This window comes from Carcharodon carcharias, chromosome 30 (genome assembly GCF_017639515.1).
Source record: "Carcharodon carcharias isolate sCarCar2 chromosome 30, sCarCar2.pri, whole genome shotgun sequence".
NCBI classification, from domain to species: domain Eukaryota; kingdom Metazoa; phylum Chordata; class Chondrichthyes; order Lamniformes; family Lamnidae; genus Carcharodon; species Carcharodon carcharias.
Window position 1 is genome coordinate 21,588,058 of NC_054496.1, and position 15,479 is coordinate 21,603,536.

Here is a 15,479-nt window from a genome sequence, read left to right on the forward strand (position 1 = left end):
TATTCCTAGGTATATGTGAGCAGAGCACACAGACAAAGCCCATCTCCCATGTTCCTATGTATATGTTTTTAGAGCACACAGACACAGCCCTGCTCCCATGTTCCTATGTATAGTTGAGTAGAGCACACAGACACTGCCCTGCTCCCATCTTCCTATGTATATATGAGCAGAGCACTTAGACAAAGCCCGGCATCCTAGTTCCTATGTATATGTGACTAAAGCACACAGACACTGCCCTGCTCCCATGTTCCAATGTATATGTGAGCAAAGCACACAGTCACAGCCTGCTCCCATGTTCCTATGTATATGTGAGTAGAGCTCACAGACACAGCCTTGCTCCAATGTTCCTATGTACATGTGAGTAGAGCACACAGACAAAGCCCAGCTTCCAAGTTCGTATGTATATGTGAGCTGAGCTCACAGAGAGAGCCCTGCTCCCATTTTCCTATGTATATGTGAGTAGAGCACACAGTTACAGCCCTGCTCCCATGTTCCAATGTATATGTGAGTAGAGCACACAGACACAGACCTGCTTCGAAGTTCCTATATATATGTGAGCAGAACACATTGACATGGCCCTGCTCCCATGTTCCTATGAGTATGTGAGTAGAGCAAACAGACACAGCCCTGCTCCCACGTTCCTATTTATATGTGAGTAGAGCACACAAACAAAGCCCTGCTCCCATGTTCCTATGTATATGTGAGTAGAGCACACAAACAAAGCCCTGCTCCCATGTTCCTATGTATATGTGAGTAGAGCACACAGACACTGCACTGCTCCCAGTTTCCAAAGTATAGGTGAGTGGAGCACACAGACACAGCCTTGTTTCGAAGTTCCTATATATATGTGAGCAGAACACATAGACATGGCCCTGCTCCCATGTTCCTTTGTATATGTGAGCAGTGCACACAGACACAGGCCTCCTCTCATATTCCTAAGTATATGTGAGTAGAGCACACAGACACAGCCCTGCTCCCATGTTCCTATGTATATGTGAGTAGAGCACACAGACACAGCCCTGCTCCCATGTTCCTATGTATATGTGATTAGAGCACACAGCCACAACCCTGCTCCCATTTCCTATATATATGTGAGAAGAGCACACAGTCGCAGCCCTGCTCCCATATTCCTATGTATATGTGAGCAGAGAACACAGACACAGCCGTGCTCCCATGTTCCTATGTATATGTGAGCAGAGTTCGCAGACAGAGCCCTGCTCCCATCTTCCTATGTATATATGAGCAGAGCACTTAGACAAAGCCCGGCATCCTAGTTCCTATGTATATGTGACTAAAGCACACAGACACTGCCCTGCTCCCATGTTCCAATGTATATGTGAGCAAAGCACACAGTCACAGCCTGCTCCCATGTTCCTATGTATATGTGAGTAGAGCACACAGACATGGCCCTGCTCGCAAGTTCCTATGTTTATGTGAGTAGAGCTCACAGACACAGCCTTGCTCCAATGTTCCTATGTACATGTGAGTAGAGCACACAGACAAAGCCCAGCTTCCAAGTTCGTATGTATATGTGAGCTGAGCTCACAGAGAGAGCCCTGCTCCCATTTTCCTATTTATATGTGTGTAGAGCACACAGACACAGCCCTGTTCCACGTTCCTATGTATATGTGAGTAGAGCACACAAACACAGCCCTTCTTCCAAGTGCCTATGTATATGTGAGTAGAGCACACAGTTACAGCCCTGCTCCCATATTCCAATGTATATGTGAGTAGAGCACACAGACACAGACCTGCTTCGAAGTTCCTATATATATGTGAGCAGAACACATTGACATGGCCCTGCTCCCATGTTCCTATGAGTATGTGAGTAGAGCAAACAGACACAGCCCTGCTCCCATGTTCCTATTTATATGTGAGTAGAGCACACAGACACAGCACTGCTCCCAGTTTCCAATATATATGTGAGTAGAGTAGGCAGACACAGCCCTGCTCCCATGTTCCTATGTATATGTGAGTAGAGCACACAGACACAGCCCTGCTCCCATGTTCCTATGTATATGTGAGTAGAGCACACAGACACAGCCCTGCTCCCATTTTCCAATGTACAGGTGAGTGGAGCACACAGACACAGCCTTGTTTCGAAGTTCCTATATATATGTGAGCAGAACACGTAGACATGGCCCTGCTCCCATGTTCCTTTGTATATGTGAGCAGTGCACACAGACACAGGCCTCCTCTCATATTCCTAAGTATATGTGAGAAGAGCACACAGTCGCAGCCCTGCTCCCATATTCCTATGTATATGTGAGCAGAGAACACAGACACAGCCTGCTCCCATGTTCCTATGTATATGTGAGCAGAGCTCGCAGACAGAGCCCTGCTCCCATGTTCGTATGCTTATGTGTGTAGAACACACAGACACAGCCCTGCTCCCAAGTTCCTATGTATATGTGAGCAGAGTTCGCAGACAGAGCCCTGCTACCATGTTCCTGTGTATATGTGTGTAGAGCACACAGTCACGGCCCTGCTCCCATCTTCCTATGTATATATGAGCAGAGCACTTAGACAAAGCCCGGCATCCTAGTTCCTATGTATATGTGACTAAAGCACACAGACACTGCCCTGCTCCCATGTTCCAATGTATATGTGAGCAAAGCACACAGTCACAGCCTGCTCCCATGTTCCTATGTATATGTGAGTAGAGCACACAGACATGGCCCTGCTCGCAAGTTCCTATGTCTATGTGAGTAGAGCTCACAGACACAGCCTTGCTCCAATGTTCCTATGTACATGTGAGTAGAGCACACAGACACAGCCCTGCTCCCATTTTCCTATGTATATGTGTGTAGAGCACACAGACACAGCCCTGTTCCACGTTCCTATGTATATGTGAGCAGAGCACACAGACACAGCCCTTCTTCCAAGTGCCTATGTATATGTGTGTAGAGCACACAGTTACAGCCCTGCTCCCATATTCCAATGTATATGTGAGTAGAGCACACAGACCCTGCCTTGCTTTGAAGTTCTTATATATATGTGAGCAGGAAACATAGACATGGCCCTGCTCCCATGTTCCTATGTATATGTGAGCAGAGCACACAGACACAGCCCTGCATCCAATTTCCTATATATATGTGAGCAGAGCACACAGACACAGCCCTGCTTCCAAGTTCCTATGTATATGTGAGTAGAGCACACTTTTACAGCCCTGCTCCCATGTTCCAATGTATATGTGAGTAGAGTACACAGACACAGACCTGCTTCGAAGTTCCTATATATATGTGAGCAGAACACATTGACATGGCCCTGCTCCCATGTTCCTATGAGTATGTGAGTAGAGCACACAGACACAGCCCTGCTCCCACGTTCCGATGTATACGTGAGCAGAGCACACAGTCACAGCGTTGCTTCCATGTTCATATGTTTATGTGAGTAGAGCACACAGACACAGCCCTGCTCCCATATTCCTAGGTATATGTGAGCAGAGCACACAGACAAAGCCCATCTCCCATGTTCCTATGTATATGTTTTTAGAGCACACAGACACAGCCCTGCTCCCATGTTCCTATGTATAGTTGAGTAGAGCACACAGACACTGCCCTGCTCCCATCTTCCTATGTATATATGAGCAGAGCACTTAGACAAAGCCCGGCATCCTAGTTCCTATGTATATGTGACTAAAGCACACAGACACTGCCCTGCTCCCATGTTCCAATGTATATGTGAGCAAAGCACACAGTCACAGCCTGCTCCCATGTTCCTATGTATATGTGAGTAGAGCACACAGACATGGCCCTGCTCGCAAGTTCCTATGTATATGTGAGTAGAGCTCACAGACACAGCCTTGCTCCAATGTTCCTATGTACATGTGAGTAGAGCACACAGACAAAGCCCAGCTTCCAAGTTCGTATGTATATGTGAGCTGAGCTCACAGAGAGAGCCCTGCTCCCATTTTCCTATGTATATGTGAGTAGAGCACACAGTTACAGCCCTGCTCCCATGTTCCAATGTATATGTGAGTAGAGCACACAGACACAGACCTGCTTCGAAGTTCCTATATATATGTGAGCAGAACACATTGACATGGCCCTGCTCCCATGTTCCTATGAGTATGTGAGTAGAGCAAACAGACACAGCCCTGCTCCCATGTTCCTATTTATATGTGAGTAGAGCACACAAACACAGCCCTGCTCCCATGTTCCTATGTATATGTGAGTAGAGCACACAGACACTGCACTGCTCCCAGTTTCCAAAGTATAGGTGAGTGGAGCACACAGACACAGCCTTGTTTCGAAGTTCCTATATATATGTGAGCAGAACACATAGACATGGCCCTGCTCCCATGTTCCTTTGTATATGTGAGCAGTGCACACAGACACAGGCCTCCTCTCATATTCCTAAGTATATGTGAGTAGAGCACACAGACACAGCCCTGCTCCCATGTTCCTATGTATATGTGAGTAGAGCACACAGCCACAACCCTGCTCCCATTTCCTATATATATGTGAGAAGAGCACACAGTCGCAGCCCTGCTCCCATATTCCTATGTATATGTGAGCAGAGAACACAGACACAGCCTGCTCCCATGTTCCTATGTATATGTGAGCAGAGTTCGCAGACAGAGCCCTGCTCCCATCTTCCTATGTATATATGAGCAGAGACACTAGACAAAGCCCGGCATCCCTAGTTCCTATGTATATGTGACTAAGAGCACACAGACACTGCCCTGCTCCCATGTTCCAATGTATATGTGAGCAGAGCACACAGTCACAGCCTGCTCCCATGTTCCTATGTATATGTGAGTAGAGCACACAGACATGGCCCTGCTCGCAAGTTCCTATGTATATGTGAGCAGAGAACACAGACACAGCCTGCTCCCATGTTCCTATGTATATGTGAGCCGAGTTCGCAGACAGAGCCCTGCTCCCATCTTCCTATGTATATATGAGCAGAGCACTTAGACAAAGCCCGGCATCCTAGTTCCTATGTATATGTGACTAAAGCACACAGACACTGCCCTGCTCCCATGTTCCAATGTATATGTGAGCAAAGCACACAGTCACAGCCTGCTCCCATGTTCCTATGTATATGTGAGTAGAGCACACAGACATGGCCCTGCTCGCAAGTTCCTATGTATATGTGAGTAGAGCTCACAGAGAGAGCCCTGCTCCCATTTTCCTATGTATATGTGTGTAGAGCACACAGACACAGCCCTGTTCCACGTTCCTATGTATATGTGAGCAGAGCACACAGACACAGCCCTTCTTCCAAGTGCCTATGTATATGTGAGTAGAGCACACAGACACTGCCCTGCTCCCATATTCCAATGTATATGTGAGTAGAGCGCACAGACACAGCCCTGCTCCCATGTTCCTATGAGTATGTGAGTAGAGCAAACAGACACAGCCCTGCTCCCATGTTCCTATTTATATGTGAGTAGAGCACACAGACACAGCACTGCTCCCAGTTTCCAATATATATGTGAGTAGAGTAGGCAGACACAGCCCTGCTCCCATGTTCCTATGTATATGTGAGTAGAGCACACAGACACAGCCCTGCTCCCATTTTCCAATGTATAGGTGAGTGGAGCACACAGACACAGCCTTGTTTCGAAGTTCCTATATATATGTGAGCAGAACACGTAGACATGGCCCTGCTATCATGTTCCTATGTATATGTGAGCAGTGCACACAGACACAGGCCTCCTCTCATATTCCTAAGTATATGTGAGAAGAGCACACAGTCGCAGCCCTGCTCCCATATTCCTATGTATATGTGAGCAGAGAACACAGACACAGCCTGCTCCCATGTTCCTATGTATATGTGAGCAGAGCTCGCAGACAGAGCCCTGCTCCCATATTCCTATGTATATGTGAGCAGAGAACACAGACACAGCCTGCTCCCATGTTCCTATGTATATGTGAGCAGAGTTCGCAGACAGAGCCCTGCTCCCATCTTCCTATGTATATATGAGCAGAGCACTTAGACAAAGCCCGGCATCCTAGTTCCTATGTATATGTGACTAAAGCACACAGACACTGCCCTGCTCCCATGTTCCAATGTATATGTGAGCAAAGCACACAGTCACAGCCTGCTCCCATGTTCCTATGTATATGTGAGTAGAGCACACAGACATGGCCCTGCTCGCAAGTTCCTATGTATATGTGAGTAGAGCTCACAGACACAGCCTTGCTCCAATGTTCCTATGTACATGTGAGTAGAGCACACAGACACAGCCCAGCTTCCAAGTTCGTATGTATATGTGAGCTGAGCTCACAGAGAGAGCCCTGCTCCCATTTTCCTATGTATATGTGTGTAGAGCACACAGACACAGCCCTGTTCCACGTTCCTATGTATATGTGAGCAGAGCACACAGACACAGCCCTTCTTCCAAGTGCCTATGTATATGTGAGTAGAGCACACAGACACTGCCCTGCTCCCATATTCCAATGTATATGTGAGTAGAGCGCACAGACACAGCCCTGCTCCCATGTTCCTATGAGTATGTGAGTAGAGCAAACAGACACAGCCCTGCTCCCATGTTCCTATTTATATGTGAGTAGAGCACACAGACACAGCACTGCTCCCAGTTTCCAATATATATGTGAGTAGAGTAGGCAGACACAGCCCTGCTCCCATGTTCCTATGTATATGTGAGTAGAGCACACAGACACAGCCCTGCTCCCATTTTCCAATGTATAGGTGAGTGGAGCACACAGACACAGCCTTGTTTCGAAGTTCCTATATATATGTGAGCAGAACACGTAGACATGGCCCTGCTCCCATGTTCCTTTGTATATGTGAGCAGTGCACACAGACACAGGCCTCCTCTCATATTCCTAAGTATATGTGAGAAGAGCACACAGTCGCAGCCCTGCTCCCATATTCCTATGTATATGTGAGCAGAGAACACAGACACAGCCTGCTCCCATGTTCCTATGTATATGTGAGCAGAGCTCGCAGACAGAGCCCTGCTCCCATGTTCGTATGCTTATGTGTGTAGAACACACAGACACAGCCCTGCTCCCAAGTTCCTATGTATATGTGAGCAGAGTTCGCAGACAGAGCCCTGCTACCATGTTCCTGTGTATATGTGTGTAGAGCACACAGTCACGGCCCTGCTCCCATCTTCCTATGTATATATGAGCAGAGCACTTAGACAAAGCCCGGCATCCTAGTTCCTATGTATATGTGACTAAAGCACACAGACACTGCCCTGCTCCCATGTTCCAATGTATATGTGAGCAAAGCACACAGTCACAGCCTGCTCCCATGTTCCTATGTATATGTGAGTAGAGCACACAGACATGGCCCTGCTCGCAAGTTCCTATGTCTATGTGAGTAAAGCACACAGACACAGCCCTGTTCCACGTTCCTATGTATATGTGAGCAGAGCACACAGACACAGCCCTTCTTCCAAGTGCCTATGTATATGTGTGTAGAGCACACAGTTACAGCCCTGCTCCCATATTCCAATGTATATGTGAGTAGAGCACACAGACACAGACCTGCTTCGAAGTTCCTATATATATGTGAGCAGAACACATAGACATGGCCCTGCTCCCATGTTCCTTTGTATATGTGAGCAGTGCACACAGACACAGGCCTCCTCTCATATTCCTAAGTATATGTGAGTAGAGCACACAGACACAGCCCTGCTCCCATGTTCCTATGTATATGTGAGTAGAGCACACAGCCACAACCCTGCTCCCATTTCCTATATATATGTGAGAAGAGCACACAGTCGCAGCCCTGCTCCCATATTCCTATGTATATGTGAGCAGAGAACACAGACACAGCCTGCTCCCATGTTCCTATGTATATGTGAGCAGAGTTCGCAGACAGAGCCCTGCTACCATGTTCCTGTGTATATGTGTGTAGAGCACACAGTCACGGCCCTGCTCCCATATTCCTATGTATATGTGAGCAGAGAACACAGACACAGCCTGCTCCCATGTTCCTATGTATATGTGAGCAGAGCTCACAGACAGACCTTGCTCCCATGTTCTTAGGTATATGTGTGTAGATCGCACAGAAACAGCTCTGCTTCCAAGATCCTATGTAAATGTGAGTAGAACACACAGACACAGCCCTGATCCCATGTTCCAATGTATATCTGAGTAGGCCACACAGACACAGCCTTGCTTCAAAGTTCCTATATATATGTAAATAGAGCACATAGACATGGCCCTGCTACCATGTTCCTATGTATATTTGAGTAGAGCACACAGACACAGCCCTGCTCCCATGTTCCTATGTATATGTGAGCAGAGTTCGCAGACAGAGCCCTGCTCCCACGTTCCTATGTATATGTGTGTAGAGCACACAGACACAGCCCTGCTTCCAAGTTCCTATGTATGTGAGCAGAGCACACAGTCACAGCCTTGCTCCCATATTCCTATGTATATGTGAGTAGTGCACATTGACACAGCCATGCTCCAATGTTCCTATGTATATGTGAGTAAAGGACACAGACACAACCCTGCTCCCATGTTCCTATGTACATGTGAATTGAGCACACAGACACAGCCCTGCTCCCATGACCTTATGTTTATGTGAGAAGAGCACGCAGAAACAGCCCTGCTCCCATGTTTCTATGTATATGTGAGCTGAGCACACAGACACAGAACTGCTCACAAGTTCCTATTTATATGTGAGTAGAGCACACAGACACTGCCCTTCTTCCAAGTTGCTAGGTATATGTGAGTAGAGCACACAGACACTGCCCTTCTTCCAAGTTGCTATGTATATGAGAGTAGAGCACACAGACACAGCCCTTCTTCCAAGTTGCTATGTATATGAGAGTAGAGCATGCAGTCATAGCCATGCTACCATATTCCTATGTATATGTGACTATAGCACAAAGACACAGCATTGCTTTCGAGTTCCTATGTATATGTGAGCAGTGCACACAGACAGAGCCCTTCTCCCAAGTTCCTATGTATATGTGCGAAAAGCACACAGATTCAGCCCTGCTCCTAGTTTCCTATATATATGAGTAGAGTACGCAGGCACAGTCCTGTTCTCATGTTCCTGTGTATATGTGAGTAGAGCATACAGACACTTCCCTGATCCCATGTTCCAAATAACATGTGAGCACAGCACACTGACACTGCCCTTCTTCCAAGTTGCTATGTATATGTGAGTAGAGCAAACAGTCATAGCCCTGCTACCAGATTGCTATGTACATGTGACTATAGCACAAAGAAACAGCATTGCTTTCAAGTTCCTATGTATATGTGAGCAGAGCACACAGTCACAGCCCTGCTCCCACGTTCCTATACATATCTGACTAGAGCACACAGATTCAGTCCTGCTCCCAGTTTCCTATATATATGTGAGTAGAGCACACAGGCACAGCCCTGTTCCCATGTTCCTATGTATATGTGAGTAGAGCATACAGACAATTCCCTGCTCCCATGTTCCAAATAACATGTGAGTAGAGCACACAGACACAGCCCTGTTTCCAAGTTCCTATGTATATGTGAGTAGAGCACACAGACACAGCCTTGGTCCCATGTCACTTTGTATATGAGTAGAGCACACAGACACAGCCCTGCTCCCATGTTCCTATGTATATGTGAGCAGAGCACACAATCACAGCCCTGCTCCCATGTTCCTATGTATATGTGATTAAAGCACACAGACACAACCCTGTTCCCATGTTCCTATGCATATGTGAGTAGAGCAAACAGACACAGGCCTGCTCCGATATTCCTATGTACATGTGAGTAGAGCACACAGACGCAGCCCTGCTCCCATGTTCCTATGTACATGTGAGTAAAGCACACCGAAACAACCCTGCTCCCATGTTCCTATGTCTATGTGCTTAGAGCACACAGACACAGCACTGCTCCCATGTGCCTATGTAAATTTGCGTACATCACGCCGACACAGCCCTGCTCCCATGTTCCTATGTATATGTGAGCATAGCACACAGACACAGCCCTGCTTCCAAGTTCCTATGTATATGTGAGCAGAGCACACAAACACAGCCCTGCTCCCATGTTCCTATGTATATGTGTGTAGAGCACACAAACACAGCCCTGCTCCCATGTTCCTATGTATATGTGAGTATAGCACACAGACACAGCCCTGCTCCCATGTTCCTATGTATATGTGTGTAGAGCACACAGACACATCCCTGCTTCCAATTTCTTACGTATATGTGAGTAGAGCACACAGACACAGCCCTGCTCCCATGTTCCTATGTATATGTGAGTAGAGCACACAGACACAGCCCTGCTCCCATGTTCCTATGTATATGTGAGCAGAGCACACAGACACAGCCCTGCACCCATGTTCCTATATATATGTGAGCAGAGCACACAGACACAGCCCTGCTTCCAAGTTCCAATGTATATGTGAGTAAAGCACACAGACACAGCCTTGCTTCGAAGTTCCTATATATATGTGAGCAGAGGACACAGACACAGCCCTGCTCCCAAGTTCCTACGTATATGTGAGCAGAGTTAGCAGACAGAGCCCTGCTCCCATGTTCCTATGTATATGTGAGTAGAGCACACAGATACAGGCCTGCTTCCAAGTTCCTATGTATATGTGAGTAGAGCACACAGACACTGCCCTTCTTCCAAGTTGCTATGTATATGTGAGTAGAGCACACAGACACTGCCCTTCTTCCAAGTTGCTATGTATATGAGAGTAGAGCATGCAGTCATAGCCCTGCTACCATATACCTATGTATATGTGACTATAGCACAAAGACACAGCATTGCTTTCGAGTTCCTATGTATATGTGAGCAGTGCACACAGACAGAGCCCTTCTCCCAAGTTCCTATGTATATGTGCGAAAAGCACACAGATTCAGCCCTGCTCCTAGTTTCCTATATATATGTGAGTAGAGTACGCAGGCACAGTCCTGTTCTCATGTTCCTGTGTATATGTGAGTAGAGCATACAGACACTTCCCTGATCCCATGTTCCAAATAACATGTGAGTATAGCACACAGACACAGCCCTTTTTCCAAGTTCCTATGTATATGTGAGTAGAGCACACAGTCATAGCCCTGCTACCAGATTGCTATGTACATGTGACTATAGCACAAAGAAACAGCATTGCTTTCAAGTTCCTATGTATATGTGAGCAGAGCACACAGTCACAGCCCTGCTCCCACGTTCCTATACATATCTGACTAGAGCACACAGATTCAGTCCTGCTCCCAGTTTCCTATATATATGTAAGTAGAGCACACAGGCACAGCCCTGTTCCCATGTTCCTATGTATATGTGAGTAGAGCATACAGACAATTCCCTGCTCCCATGTTCCAAATAACATGTGAGTATAGCACACAGACACAGCCCTTTTTCCAAGTTCCTATGTATATGTGAGTAGAGCACACAGACACAGCCTTGGTCCCATGTCACTTTGTATATGAGTAGAGCACACAGACACAGCCCTGCTCCCATGTTCCTATGTATATGTGAGCAGAGCACACAATCACAGCCCTGCTCCCATGTTCCTATTTATATGTGAGTAGAGCACACAGACACAGCCCTGCTCCCATGTTCCTATGTATATGTGAGCAGAGCACACGATCACAGCCCTGCTCCCATGTTCCTATTTATATGTGAGTAGGCCACACAGACACAGCCATGCTCCTATGTTCCTATGAATGTGTGAGCAGAGCCCACAGTCACAGCCCTGCTACCATGTTCCTATGTATATGTGAGTAGAGCACACAGACACAGCCCTGCTCGCATGTTCGTATGTATATGTCAGCAAATCACACAGTCACAGCTCTGCTACCATGTTCCTATGTATATGTGAGTAAAGCACACAGACACAGCCCTGCTCCCATATTCCTATGTATAAGTGACTAAAGCACACAGACACAGCGTTGCTTTCAAGTTCCTATGTATATGTGAGCAGTGCACACAGACACAGCCCTGCTCCCATGCTCCTATGTATATGATAGTAGAGCACACAGACACAGCCCTGCTCCCATGTTCCTATGTATATGTGAGTAGAGCACACAGACGCAGCTCTGCAACCATGTTCCTACGTATATGTGATTAGAGCACACAGATATAGACCAGTGCCCATGTTCCAATGTATATGTGAGTAGAGCACACAGACACAGCCCTGCTTCCAAGTTCCTATGCATATGTGAGTAGAACACACATTCACAGCACTGCTTCCAAGTTCCTACATATATGTGAGCATAGCACTTAGAAATGGACCAGCTCCCATGTTCCTAAGTATAGGTGAGCAGAGCACAAAGACACAGCCCTGCTCCCATTTTCCTATGTATATGTGAGTAGAACAAACCGACACAGCCCTGCTCGCATGTTCCTATGTATATGTGAGTAAAGCACACCGACACAACCCTGGTCCCATGTTCCTATGTATATGTGATTAAAGCACACGGACACAACCCTGTTCCCATGTTCCTATGCGTATGTGAGTAGAGCAAACAGACACAGGCCTGCTACCATGTTCCTATGTATATATGAGTAGAGTACACAGACACAGCCCTGCTCCCATGATCCTAAGTATGTGTGAGTAGAGCACACAAACACAGCCCTGCTCCAATGTTCCTATGTATATGTGAGTAAAGCACACCGACACAACCCTGCTCCCATGTTCCGATGTATATGTGAAAAAAGCACACAGACACAGCGTTACTTTCAATTTGCTATGTATATGTGAGCAGTGCACACAGACACAGCCCTGCTCCCATGTTCCTATGTATATGTGAGTATAGCACACACAGTCACAGCCCTGCTCCCATGTTCCTATGTATATGTGAGCAGAGCACACAGACACAGCCCTGCTCCCATGTTCCTATGTATATGTGAGTATAGCACACAGACACAGACCTGCTCCCATGTTCCTATGTATATGTGAGCAGAGCACACAGACACAGACCTGCTCCCATGTTCCTATGTATATGTGAGTAGAACAAACCGACACAGCCCTGCTCCCATGTTTCTATGTATATGTGAGTAAAGCACATCGACACAACCGTGTTCCCATGTTCCTATGCATATGTGAGTAGAGCAAACAGACACAGGCCTGCTCCGATATTCCTATGTACATGTGAGTAGAGCACACAGTTGCAGCCCTGCTCCCATGTTCCTATGTATATGTGAGTAGAGCACACAGCCACAACCCTGCTCCCATTTCCTATATATATATGTGAGAAGAGCACACAGTCGCAGCCCTGCTCCCATATTCCTATGTCTATGTGAGTACAGCACACAGACACAGCACTGCTCCCATGTTCCTATGTATATGTGAGTAGAGCACACAGACAGAGCCCTAATCCCATGTTTCTATGTAAATGTGTTTAGAGCACACAGACACAGTCCTGCTTCTAAGTTCCTATGTATATGTCAGCAGAGCACACAGACGCAGCCCTGCTCCCATGTTCCTATGTATATGTGAGTAAAGCACACCGACACAACCCTGCTCCCATGTTCCTATGTCTATGTGCGTAGAGTACACAGACACAGCCCTGCTCCCATGTTCCTATGTATATGTGCGTAGAGCACACAGTCACAGCACGGCTCCCATGTGCCTATGTAAATGTGCGTACAGCACGCCGACACAGCCCTGCTCCGACGTTCCTATGTATATGTGTGTAGAGCACACAGACACAGCCCTGCTACCATGTTCCTATGTATATGTGAGCAGAGCACACAGACACAGCCCTGCTTCCAAGTTCCTATGTATATGTGAGCAGAGCACACAGACAGAGCCCTGCTCCCATGTTCCTATGTATATGTGAGTAGAGCACACAGACACAGCCCTGCTCCCATGTTCCTAAGTATCTGTGAGTAGAGTACACCAACACAGCCCTGCTCCAATGTTCCTATGTATATGTGAGTAAAGCACACCGACACAACCCTGCTCCCATGTTCCTATGTATATGTGACTAAAGCACACAGACACAGCTTTGCTTTCAATTCGCTATGTATATGTGAGCAGTGCACACAGACACAGCCCTGCTCCCATGTTCCTATGTATATGTGAGCATAGCACACACAGTCAGAGCCCTGCTCCCATGTTCCTATGTATATGTGAGCATAGCACACACAGTCACAGCCCTGCTCCCATGTTCCTATGTGTATGTGAGCAGAGCACACAGACACAGCCTGCTTCCAAGTTCCTATGTATATGTGAGCAGAGCACACAAACACAGCCCTGCTTCCATGTTCCTATGTATATGTGAGTAGAGTACACAGACACAGCCCTGCTCCCAAGTTCCTATGTATATGTGAGTAGAGCACACAGACACAGCCCTGCTCCCATGTTCCTATGTCTATGTGCGTAGAGCACACAGACACAGCACTGCTCCCATGTTTTTCTGTATATGTGTGTAGAGCACACAGACACAGCACTGCTTCCAAGTTACTATGTATATGTGTGTAGAGCACACAGACACAGCCCTGCTTCCAAGTTCCTATGTATATGTGAGCAGAGCACACAGACACAGCCCTGCTCCCATGTTCCTATGTATATGTGAGTATAGCACACAGACACAGACCTGCTCCCATGTTCCTATGTATATGTGAGCAGAGCACACAGACACAGACCTGCTCCCATGTTCCTATGTATATGTGAGTAGAACAAACCGACACAGCCCTGCTCCCATGTTTCTATGTATATGTGAGTAAAGCACATCGACACAACCGTGTTCCCATGTTCCTATGCATATGTGAGTAGAGCAAACAGACACAGGCCTGCTCCGATATTCCTATGTACATGTGAGTAGAGCACACAGTTGCAGCCCTGCTCCCATGTTCCTATGTATATGTGAGTAGAGCACACAGCCACAACCCTGCTCCCATTTCCTATATATATATGTGAGAAGAGCACACAGTCATAGCCCTGCTCCCATGTTCCTATGTATATGTGAGTAAAGCACACAGACACAGCACTGCTCCCATATTCCTATGTATATGTGAGTACAGCACACAGACACAGCACTGCTCCCATGTTCCTATGTATATGTGAGTAGAGCACACAGACAGAGCCCTAATCCCATGTTTCTATGTAAATGTGTTTAGAGCACACAGACACAGTCCTGCTTCTAAGTTCCTATGTATATGTCAGCAGAGCACACAGACGCAGCCCTGCTCCCATGTTCCTATGTATATGTGAGTAAAGCACACCGACACAACCCTGCTCCCATGTTCCTATGTCTATGTGCGTAGAGTACACAGACACAGCGCTGCTCCCACATTCCTAAGTATATGTGAGCAGAGCACACGTTCACAGCCCTGCTCCCATGTTCCTATGTATATGTGCGTAGAGCACACAGACACAGCACGGCTCCCATGTGCCTATGTAAATGTGCGTACAGCACGCCGACACAGCCCTGCTCCGACGTTCCTATGTATATGTGTGTAGAGCACACAGACACAGCCCTGCTACCATGTTCCTATGTATATGTGAGCAGAGCACACAGACACAGCCCTGCTTCCAAGTTCCTATGTATATGTGAGCAGAGCACACAGACAGAGCCCTGCTCCCATGTTCCTATGTATATGTGA